Consider the following 12,604-nt stretch of genomic DNA (forward strand, 5'->3'; position numbering starts at 1 on the left):
AGCTAACAATGCTGTTCATGTGACATGTCTGTGGGTTTAAAGTAAAACAGAGACGAAGCACCCTCATGTATTTTACCATATATATCAGTGGGAACATTAGAGAAAACATCTACCCTGCTCTCTGTTTCATCCTCACTGCTAAAAGTGTCTGTTATCAGCTGTGATAAGAATCACGGACTGAGCATTCAGTCTGGCTTTGCCGGGAATGATTATAGCTGAGTCATTATAGCAGAGCCACAAGGGGGCAGGTTTGGGCTTCAAAAGACACCAGAGAAGACAGACTCAGCTATAATCATTGCGTAGCAAAGCCAGACTGAGTGCTCAGTCGGAATTTCTTATCAGAGGTGATAACAGTCAGATTAAACAGAGAACAATGAAACAAAGAGCAGATTAGGTGTTTGCAGTCACGTTCCCACTGATTTATAAGGTAAAATACATGCAGGTGCTTCCTCTCTGGTTCTCTTTAAAGACCTGACCTGAACTCAGAACTACCTCTCTGCTCTAAAAGATAAGCATATTAATCAATAAAAACATGTTAGTTTACAGAACTCCTGCAATAAAATTGCAATGTGTCCACTTCCTGCTTTCATGGAAGCAGACAAAGGGTTAACATCCCATGTTTACATTTTAGCTGTGTCTGCTGAGCACTGCCAATTTTTTTTGCTGACCAGCTGAAAGTTCAAATTACACTTGTGATTACTTGAAGATGAGGGGAGGGGGGGGGGGGGGGGTTGACAGGTCTCTCTAAAAACACACAGGCTGCATTTCTCGGTTTTCCTTGTGTCCTGTGAAGAGTTCAGGTCCACTTTACTACTGTGGCTGATGCACGGTGTCCAGCCTCTCAGTTATGATCTGTAAATGATGCTGTCTGGTCTGTCCATTGATAGATGATGTACAGTTTCCTCTGACCTTGTTTCCATCCTCTCACAGTTGCATTATTTATGATCACATTCATATAGTGCTGACATATTTTCCACAGCGCTATACACTGAAGGAACCGTGTCACTGCCCCTCAGAGGAACCCACAATCCAATACCCCTACCACAGAACAGGCCAGGGCTAGTCTGATTGGAAGATAACGTAGGGCCCGTGCACACCTAGAAGCGCTAGCATAATCGCAAACGCTCAGCGCTTTATGAAGTGATTTGTCCGAGCGATTCTAGACATGTGTAGAGCGATTTTCTAATCATGCCTAGCTATTTCTGGAGCGTTTTGGTGCAGCATTTTTATTTGTTGTTACAGTAGAGCTGTAACTGAACGGTTTCTGTACAAAAAACGCTTGGAAAAATCGCTCTGTTCTAGCGCTTTTCCACTTTCCTATACTTAACATTGAGGCTGAATCGCCTCAGAAATCAGCAGAAATGTTTGTGTTTGGGAGAAAAATCCCATCGCTCTGGTGTGCTCCATTTATATACATTAGCCAAGCACTTTTCAAGGTGCTAGTGTTTCTAAAAGCGCATAGAAGAGCTCTTGGGGTGCAGCAGCCCTTACGGCTTGCTCACACTATGAGCGTTTGCATATATTTTTTTTAAGCGCTGGCGATTTTAGAAATCGCCCTAAAGGCGCTTGTGCAATGATTCCCTAAGAGAGTGTTCACGTATGAGCGACTCGATTGCGTTCCGCTTCCAAAAGCGCTGCCTGTACCATTTTCTGAGCGTTATTGCTCAATGGAAGGTATAGGGAAATTGCAAAGCACTTGAAAAAGCACTTTGTATAGCAGTTTCCCGAGGGCTCTGAATAAATGCATTGTATTTACTCATTCCTGGGCGAAAGAGTTCACTAACTTCCTGACTGACGTCAGGAAGTGAAAAAACAAATCTGCAAAAGCGCTTAGAAAAGCACTTACACAAAATCGCTCAACGCTCAGAAAACGCCGGGAATTGCTTGAAAAAAAAATTGTGCACAAAAGTGCTCAGCGCTTGCGATTTATAATGTGAACATAGCCTTACTTATGATTTTGGAATGTGGAACAGATGCAGGCCACCCCCATAGCCTCAGGACAGACTTTATACACAGGGATGTAATGCTCTCCTGTGCGTCAGTACCAGGCATAATTCTCTCTGGCCTCAGTATTGCATTTTATTTAGTGCAGGGCTGTTTTTAGGCATAGACAAATCAGGCACAGGTCTGGGGTAACACCTGCAGGAGTAGGCACCACAGAGCTGTTCTTAGCATGCTTTGCTTTAGGAAATGTATACACCACTGGTCGTTTCATTAAAGAGGAGCTGTTAGGTATAAGGTCTCAGAGAAAATAAACACATATATCAGTAGCTAAAGATTGGCTGTACTTACATTACATATGCATTTCACTGTCCACGTTTGGATTTCACAGAATTTGTATATAGTATATGCAGAGATAGATGCTCCTGACAGCTCATGGCAGGCTCCATGTTTTTCTGTCAAATGTGTCGTCATGTCCTGCCTGCTTCCTGATCACAGATAAGCTTGTACTAAATAACACAGTGTGCAGTGAATATTAATGAGCCATGTGGCTAGGAACAATAGCTGACTCCTGCAGTGTAGTCTGCCCGAGATTTATCAGTGCTACGCGATTACAAGCTGCTGTAACGTCTCATTAGCAGCCGAGGGGAGAGCCCCAGAATGCTTTGCAGTATGGTATGCGGCTTGCGTCTTCTTAAAGAGAACCCGAGGTGTGTTTAAAGAATGTTATCTGCATACAGAGGCTGGATCTGCCTATACAGCCCAGCCTCTGTTGCTATCCTAAACCCCACTAAGGTCCCCCTGCACTCTGCAATCCCTCATAAATCACAGCCATGCTGTGAGGCTGTGTTTACATCTGTAGTGTCAGTCTCAGCTGCTCCCCCGCCTCCTGCATAGCTCCGGTCCCTGCCCCCCTCCCTTCCCTCCAATCAGCAGGGAGGGAAGGGATGCAGGCGGGGACTGGAGTTCTGCAGGAGGCGGGGAGAGCAGCAGACTGACACTATAGAGATAAACATAGCCAGCTCTGACAAGCTGTTTGTCAGCAGCGTGGCTGTGATTTATGGAGGGATTGCAGAGTGCAGGGGGACCTTCAGGGGGTTTGGGATAGCAACAGAGGCTGGGCTGTATAGGCAGATCCAGCCTCTGTATGCAGATAATATTCTTCAAACCCACCTCGGGTTCTCTTTAAGAATAACAGACTTGCTGATAAGCACACATCAAAGGTAACTGAGATTTTTATCTTCACTAATTGCTTTTGGGCTTCCTTCTAAACTGTTTAACACAGGAGAATAGAGGTTTAAATTAGCTTCTGCAGCCTGACAGTTACTCTTTAAAGAGAATCTGTATTGTTAAAATCGCACAAAAGTAAACATACCAGTGCGTTAGGGGACATCTCCTATTACCCTCTGTCACAATTTCACCACTCCCCGCCGCATTAAAAGTGGTTAAAAACAGTTTTAAAAAGTTTGTTTATAAACAAACAAAATGGCCACCAAAAACAGGAAGTAGGTTGATGTACAGTATGTCCACACATAGAAAATACATCCATACACAAGCAGGCTGTATACACCCTTCCTTTTGAATCTCAAGAGATCATTCTGTGTTTTTCCCCCTGCAGTTCTCATGCACTGAAGTTTCAGGCTGCTCTTTTCTTCCTGCAAACAGCTTTGCCCTTGTCTAATTCCTCAGTATGTGAAAGCCCAGCCAGCTCAGAGGACGATTTATCCAGCTTGTAAAAGATAAGAGAGAAGCTGCCCTAATCTAAATAATACACAGGCAGTGTGCATAGAGGGGCCTGGAAGGGGGAGTTCATAGCAGAACCACAACACTGAAGAACTTGGCAGCCTTCCAGACACAGGCCGACAAGTCTGACAGGGGAAAGATACATTGATTTATTACAGAGACTGTGATAGCAGAAAGTGCTGCAGTAAGCCAGAACACATTAGAATAGCTTTTGGAACTTGTAGGATCATAAAAAACAGGATGCAATTTTTGTTACGGAGTCTCTTTAAGACAGGGGATTGGTGATGATTTACCCCTTAAATGGGCACTTCTGATTAGAAAAGAATCGAATGGGAAAATCAATACGTGTATGGGCACCTTTAGATATGGTTTGTATTGATTGTTGCAGATCTTATGGCTTTTCAGGACATTATTTCCACCTGTAAAAACCAAGGCTGTCCATAAAATATATATTTTAGTTTTTAAAGTGGCCACACAATCCATATAACAATTATAGGAAGTGTTTGTTATGCGGATTCCAAGATTCTGATCCGGTGAGGAGGTGCAACCTATTGCTTTGACATTGGTGCCCCCATAACTAATTTATATAGGCTATGATCATTCTATTCACAAGATCGAAATTGACATTTGACTTAGTGGTTAGCGCTCACACCTTGCAGCACTGTGCCACCAGTTTGAATCCCAGCTAGGGCTCTATCTGCATCGAGTTTGTATATTCTCTGTGTCTATGGGTTTCCTCCGCGCACTCCAGTTTCCTCCCACATCCCAAAAACTTACAGATAAGTAAAATGGCTTCCTCCTAAATTGTCCCTAGACTATGATACATACATTACTATGGTAGATATTAAAATTGTGAGTTCCACTGAGGGACAGTTTAGTGACAAAATATATACTCTGTTCAGCAATGCAGAACATGTGGGCGATATATAAATACTAAATAATAATAATAAAAATGGGGGGAAAGAGACCTAATTTAGTAATATAAATGATATGCAGCTTCTACTTTTACTTCAGAGGTGTCCGGACCTTTAAGATATAGATGAATATTGTGGAGCCTGTTCCCTGGCCTCCTGAGTATCAGTATGTACAGCCTCCTATATGTCAGTGCTGTATGGATAGATATGATGTGCAGCCTCTGCCCTGGCCTCCTGGGTGTCAGTACTAAATGAAGATATCCATGTGATGTACAGTCTTCCCTCTGAGCTCCTACGTGTCACCTGTGCTTTACCTGCTGTATATCAGTACCATACAGATATAGCCACCCCCTTCCCTCCGTGTCAGTGCTGTACAGTATAGAGATACAGACATGACATATAGCCACCCCCTCCCCTCAGTGTCAGTGCTGTACAGTATAGAGATACAGACATGACATATAGCCACCTCCCCTCAGTGTCAGTGCTGTACAATATAGAGATACAGACATGACATATAGCCACCCCCTCCCCTCAGTGTCAGTGCTGTACAGTATAGAGATACAGACATGACATATAGCCACCTCCCCTCAGTGTCAGTGCTGTACAATATAGAGATATAGAGATACAGACATGACATACAGCCACCCCCCCCCCCCCCCAGTGTTAGTACTGTACAGTACAGAGATACAGAGATACAGACATGACATACAGCCACCCCCTCCCCTCAGTGTCAGTGCTGTACAGTATAGAGATACCGACATGACATATAGCCCCCTCCCCTCAGTGTCAGTGCTGTACAGTACAGAGATACAGACATGACATACAGCCACCCCCTCCCCTTAGTGTCAGTGCTGTACAGTACAGAGATACAGACATGACATACAGCCACCCCCTCCCCTTAGTGTCAGTGCTGTACAGTACAGAGATACAGACATGACATACAGCCACCCCCTCCCCTTAGTGTCAGTGCTGTACAGTATAGAGATACAGACATGACATATAGCCACCCCCTCCCCTCAGTGTCAGTGCTGTACAGTATAGAGATACAGACATGACATATAGCCCCCTCCCCTCAGTGTCAGTGCTGTACAGTACAGAGATATAGACATGACATATAGCCACCCCCTCGCCTCAGTGTCAGTACTGTACAGTACAGAGATATAGACATGACATATAGCCACCCCCTCCCCTCAGTGTCAGTGCTGTACAGTACAGAGATACAGACATGACATACAGCCACCCCCTCCCCTCAGTGTCAGTGCTGTACAGTATAGAGATACAGACATGACATATAGCCACCCCCTCCCCTCAGTGTCAGTGCTGTACAGTATAGAGATACAGACATGACATACAGCCACCCCCTCCCCTCAGTGTCAGTGCTGTACAGTACAGAGATACAGACATGACATACAGCCACCCCCTCCCCTCAGTGTCAGTGCTGTACAGTATAGAGATACAGACATGACATACAGCCACCCCCTCCCCTCAGTGTCAGTGCTGTACAGTATAGAGATACAGACATGACATATAGCCACCCCCTCCCCTCAGTGTCAGTGCTGTACAGTATAGAGATACAGACATGACATACAGCCACCCCCTCCCCTCAGTGTCAGTGCTGTACAGTACAGAGATACAGACATGACATACAGCCACCCCCTCCCCTTAGTGTCAGTGCTGTACAGTACAGAGATACAGACATGACATACAGCCACCCCCTCCCCTTAGTGTCAGTGCTGTACAGTATAGAGATACAGACATGACATATAGCCACCCCCTCCCCTCAGTGTCAGTGCTGTACAGTATAGAGATACAGACATGACATATAGCCCCCTCCCCTCAGTGTCAGTGCTGTACAGTACAGAGATATAGACATGACATATAGCCACCCCCTCGCCTCAGTGTCAGTACTGTACAGTACAGAGATATAGACATGACATATAGCCACCCCCTCCCCTCAGTGTCAGTGCTGTACAGTACAGAGATACAGACATGACATACAGCCACCCCCTCCCCTCAGTGTCAGTGCTGTACAGTATAGAGATACAGACATGACATATAGCCACCCCCTCCCCTCAGTGTCAGTGCTGTACAGTACAGAGATACAGACATGACATATAGCCACCCCCTCCCCTCAGTGTCAGTGCTGTACAGTACAGAGATACAGACATGACATACAGCCACCCCCTCCCCTCAGTGTCAGTGCTGTACAGTATAGAGATACAGACATGACATACAGCCACCCCCTCCCCTCAGTGTCAGTGCTGTACAGTACAGAGATACAGACATGACATACAGCCACCCCCTCCCCTTAGTGTCAGTGCTGTACAGTATAGAGATACAGACATGACATACAGCCACCCCCTCCCCTCAGTGTCAGTGCTGTACAGTACAGAGATACAGACATGACATATAGCCACCCCCTCCCCTCAGTGTCAGTGCTGTACAGTATAGAGATACAGACATGACATATAGCCACCCCCTCCCCTCAGTGTCAGTGCTGTACAGTATAGAGATACCGACATGACATATAGCCCCCTCCCCTCAGTGTCAGTGCTGTACAGTACAGAGATACAGACATGACATACAGCCACCCGTCAGTGATGTACAGTGTAGAGATACAGCCATCCTCCTCCCCTTAGTGTCAGCACTAGGCGCCCCACACTAGGCCGCAGATCCGCGGTCTCACCTGGCCGCTGCGTCCGTGCTCCTCGCGGCTTTAGCTGCGGCACACACAAACAATGACTCTGATTGGAGGAGAGCCAAAGCGCCAGGCCCCGCCCACCGGCTTGCGGCTCGAAGGAGACTGGAGCGGTGCTGAGTGACCTGCCTGCCAACCAATGGGAGAGAGTGAAGGCTGGAGAAAGAAGGCTGGGCATGATTAGCTGAGCAGATAAGTGACAGGCGTCTTAGCCAATCATATGAGGCGTAAGATAGGGTGAGCTGAGATTGGCTGTTCCCGGGAGAATGTAGGCTGAAGGCGGGGCTTGACTGGTGATAGACAGGTGTTCTGGCCAATCAGCGAGGAAATACTGCTAACTGGCTGACAGAGCGTAGCGCCAAAACGCAGTTCCCTTCCTGGAGCATCGCTGTGCGGTGTGAGGGCGGGGCGGATGATGGGCGCACATGTGACCCTGATAATTAGAGATGGGAAGTTCGGATCTTTTCAATGATCCGGATGATTCGAATCGGATCATTGAAAAGATCCGGATCTTTGATCCGAATCTCGGATCATTTTACTACCGAAGCATTCGGGGGTGAAATGACTAGCAGGGCAGGAGAAGGAGAGGGGGGTGGACACACAGAGAAGGGGAGAAGATGAACAGAGGGCAGGGAGTGGACAGAGAAGGGAGGAGGGACGAGCAGAGAGCAGAAATGTTAGCACACAATACCCACATGCTGCAATCATATACTTTACATATATTCATACCTCCCAACATTTCAATGTCCCAAAACGGGACAATTAGGCCACACCCCTGGCCACGCCCCCAACCCCCTAGTCACGCCCACCCCAGGGGAAAAAAAAGTTTTGTTTTTTTTTAAATAATTTTGTTATTAAATTACTCCCAAATGGGAGGGTGCCGGGGTGGTGGTGGTGAGGAGGAGGAGGGGGGTGGCCAGGCAGAGAGAGGGGGGAAAAAAAGCCGATCGAGGCACCAGCCCGCCCGGTATGCGGCATGTATGGCCGCCGCCGCCATCATTATCCTTCTCCCTCCCTCCTAATGTGTCCCCCAGTGTCCCCTTCCCCCCCGCACAGTAATATGGGCAGCGGAGCGGGCAGTGAGTCTTACCACTGCCTCTTCGCTGCGTACCGGGATCTCCTCTGATCTTCTCGCTTCCTGTGACGTCACAGGAAGCGAGAAGATCAGAGGAGATCCCGGTACGCAGCGAAGAGGCAGTGGTAAGACTCACTGCCCGCTCCGCTGCCCATATTACTGTGCGGGGGGGAAGGGGACACTGGGGGACACATTAGGAGGGAGAGAGGGAGAAATAAATAGCGGCGGCAATCCATCCCGCATGCAGATCCCCGGGGCTGGTGCCTCGATCAATTTTTTTCCTTCTCTCTGCCCAGCGGCCGGGACAGAAGGGGGGCAGCGCGGGATGGCGGGAGGGGCCCCCCAAATCGGTACAGTCCCGATCAAATCGGGACTGTTGGGGACTATGTATATTTCACCTATATGTTCATCTGTATACCTTGAATGGAAACGTCGCACAGTGAAAGAAAGCATTCCCCAAAGATAAGTGCAGCTGTGCCGAGTGCAGGAGGATCATATTGCGCTGCAATCACAGTGCCTGCAAAGTTACTGAGCTGTGCTGAGCCAAAAGTTTCCAATGTGATCACTGTGCAGCACTACGGAACAGCCAGCCTATAATGGGCAGCACATTGCAGCCAGTATGTGTGCTCTACACATATCTGGCAGTGGCACCCATGTCCCCTCTACCTGTCCCTGCAAGGCTGGCTCCCCTGAGTCCCCTCCAACAGAGCCATCCATCTCTGCTCTGCTTCCAGGACCCCGCTGCCCGCTGAGAGGGGGCGTGTCGCTCCTGGCCCCGCCCCTTTTTCGATCCGAATCACTCTTTTTGATGATTCGGATGATTCGACTCACAAAATAGATTCGGATCAAAGATCCGAATCGTTCATGATCCGGACAACACTACTGATAATAGCCAAGCAACCCTGCAGTAGCTCCTTAGCATGCTGCAGCTGCCACTTTCTCCCTGTGAACGTGCAGTCAGAGGTTACTAAAGCTAAAAAAGAAAAAAAAAAAGTTTAACTTTAGCTGGGGCTTCTTACAGCCCCCTGGAGTCCTCCTGTGCGGAGCCATCCTTCTAAGTCCCTCCATTGAGCAGCAGCAACCCCTGCAAAGCTGGGCAGTCCGCGACTACTGCACATGCGCGTCCACAGATCATGCGCACTCTGATTGCACTATGATCGTGCATCTGCTGCTGGGAGTGGTCTGTGCATGTGCATTAGTGATTTTTGCATAATGCACATGCGCAGAACTCTCCCTAAATAAGGAGCATGGTGAGGAGGCGCGTGGCAGGGGTCACCGCTGCTGGCTGGAGGGACTTGGAAGGACGGCGCGGGCACAGGATGTCTCCAGGGGGCTGCAAGAAGCCCCAGGTAAGTTAAACTTTTTTGTTTTTTTTTACACTTTAGATTTCCTTTAATGAGTAACTGTCGGGCATAAAATCAAAAATCAATTCTTTATTTTTATCTGGTGAACAAGTAATAAGGATGCTAATCAGGCAATCCAAAAGTTAAAATCACTATTACTTTTCTTGTTGATAAATTATCATTTCCCAGTTTACATGACTCTTATTTGGTACACAGAAAATTTGGTACACAAAAGAGAAGTTGCAGGGCATGCTGGGTTGTCATTTTTTGCTTCTCTACTTCCCCTCAGACTTATTATTGGCTAAAGCCACTTTCCCTCCTGTTTTCCCCTCTCACACCTCTGTTCCTCTCTGATTGGCCAAAATTTCTCAGGCTGAAACAATGCACTTTTTATAGTGAAGGGCGGGCAAATCAGGCAGAGGAGACTAAGGGCCTGTTCAGACTATGCGCGTTCCTAGACGTTTTCAGGGAACGTGTCTGGGTACCAAAAACGCATAGAAACGGCTCCTAATGCTTTTGAATGGGCTAGTTCACATGTATGCGTATGAGACGCATACGTTTCTCATCCGCATTACTGCACGCAGTTCTGTGCGTCACGCATAGAAACGGACGCAATGAAAGTGTATGGACGCGTATCAAAAACGCATACTATTGCGTTTTTAGCGTCCGTTTTCCTCTGCGGTTCCCATAATTCTATTTTTTCCCCTGGGTCACGTGTGTGTGCAAAACGCAATAGAATACGCATTAGAACGCAAGAAAAACACATGCGTTTTTCAACTTGCGTTTCTTTGATTTTAAACGCATTCTTCATACGCAGATAGTCTGAACAGGCCCTAAGGGCGGATATTACATCATGACTGGTTTCAAAATAGTAACAGTAAATATGGAAACTGTCTAGAATAGGATTTTCCACTTTTCCTTTATAAGATACACAGGAATCATAACGTGGATAGAGCAATACATATGTAAGTAGAGCAAGTATTTATCTACTTACATATTTGTTTTTTTTCCTGAGATAGTATGGCTGACAGCTCCTCTTTAAAGCGGTATCGTCACCATAAAAATCAAATTTCAACAGCAACTGGTCTGAGTGTATTAAGTGATAAAGATGCTAAGCCTGCATTCAAAACTTTCAAAACTTTTTCTGCTGTTATGATTTGGAGTTATCACATACTTAAGGAACACTGGCCCTTTAGTAGTCGTGCCAAAGAATTGCATGCTGGGGGTTCTTTTTATCTATAATCTATTCCTCCTCTTCCCTTTATTTCCCTGCCAGCTTCTTATCTGAAACCTAATCCCCTGCTCACTTGTGTTTACAAGCAAGGCTGAGGCGACTCAGCGATTGGAGGAGACAAGAAAAAAAGTAAAGGGCAGAAATGACATTAGGATTTAGCCTTAACTGTGGGCAAAAAGACATGGTGCCAACCAGGAACAGAATTCTCGTAATTTACTATATAACATTCACGGAAATCAAAATGTGGACAGTATAATACATGTGTTATGTAAGTAGATCAAGTATTTATCTACTTATATATGTGTTTTTTTTCCCTGGCATAGTATGGCTGATCCTACTGCTTTAACAAGCTATACATCTAGCGATTTGATGGCTGATCGACCATCCGATTCAATAATTATTAGTGAATTGGATGAAAATTGATGCAGCCACAAGCATGCCCAATTGACAATTCCCATCTGAAATTGGTTGAATGTATCATTTGGACATGCTGGGAAATCGGTGGTGGTATCGTTAATGATAAAACCCCCGGCTGCTGACCCTCTCAATACACACACACACACACACACACACACACACACACACACACACACACACACACACACACACACACACACACACACACACACACACACACACACACACACACACACACACACACACACACACACACACACACACACACACACACACACACACACACACACACACACACACACACACACACACACACACACACACACACACACACACACACACACACCCCCCCCCGGTCAAGTTACACACACACCCCCCCCCCCGGTCAAGTTACACACACACACACACGGTCAGGGACGGATCTAGACCAAGTTGCGCCTGGGGCAAGGTCAGGTTTTGGCGCCTAAAGGCCAGGTTTTGGCACCTAAGCTGCCATTCCCCATCCCCTTTTGGCACCTAAAGGTCAGGTTTTGGTACCTAAAGATCAGGTTTTGGCGCCTAAACTACCATTCCCCATCCAAATTTTGCTGCCTTTTTAGGAATTCAACAAACTGCGCCTGGGGCAAGAGACCCGTCTGCCCCCCCCCCCCCCTAGATCCGTCCCAGCCCCGCGTAGGGCGCTAATGTGGAAGTACCATAGACAGCTAAAGTGTCTTAATGCACAAGCCACGGGGGCACATAAAACATTTTCATGCTGAAATCGATTGGGAATCGGCCTGCGGTGTATGGCAGCCAGCAGATTTCTCTCTGATCGGATTCAATCAGAGAGAGATCTGTCTCTTGATCGATCATCTGCCAAAATCACTTGGTGTATGGCCACCAGATTGGACCATCAGATAGATTCCTGTCTGAACAAATCTAACTGGAATCTACCTGATGAGTGCCACATACTTGGGACAAATGTTCAATAGATTTCAGAATGAAATTTATTAAAGGACACCCGAGGTGACATGTGACATGATGAGATTGACATGTGTATGTACAGTGCCAAGCACACAAATAACTATGCTGTGTTCCTTTTTTTCTTTCTCTGCCTGAAAGAGTTAAACATCAGGTATGTAAGTGGCAGTCCCTGTCTGGGTCAGACTACAGTGTGACCCTCACTGAAATTGTTGTAAGAAATTATAACTATAAAACACTTTCCTAGCAGAAAACGGCTTCTGAGAGCAGGAAAGAGGA

The 12,604-nt window shown here is 46.6% G+C and overlaps 1 protein-coding gene across 4 annotated transcripts in view; it reads right to left on the bottom strand.

Moving 5' to 3' along the window:
- GATAD2B (GATA zinc finger domain containing 2B) overlaps positions 1-7,387 on the bottom strand; it is an 82,773-nt gene extending 75,386 nt beyond the window's left edge. For all 4 annotated transcript variants that reach the window (XM_068252434.1, XM_068252433.1, XM_068252432.1 and 1 more), the window contains exon 1: positions 7,285-7,387. The gene's annotated coding sequence lies outside the window, so the exon portion shown is untranslated. The remainder of the gene's footprint in view (positions 1-7,284) is intronic.
- Positions 7,388-12,604: the final 5,217 nt, after the last annotated feature.

This window comes from Hyperolius riggenbachi, chromosome 9 (assembly GCF_040937935.1).
Source record: "Hyperolius riggenbachi isolate aHypRig1 chromosome 9, aHypRig1.pri, whole genome shotgun sequence".
Taxonomy (NCBI): domain Eukaryota; kingdom Metazoa; phylum Chordata; class Amphibia; order Anura; family Hyperoliidae; genus Hyperolius; species Hyperolius riggenbachi.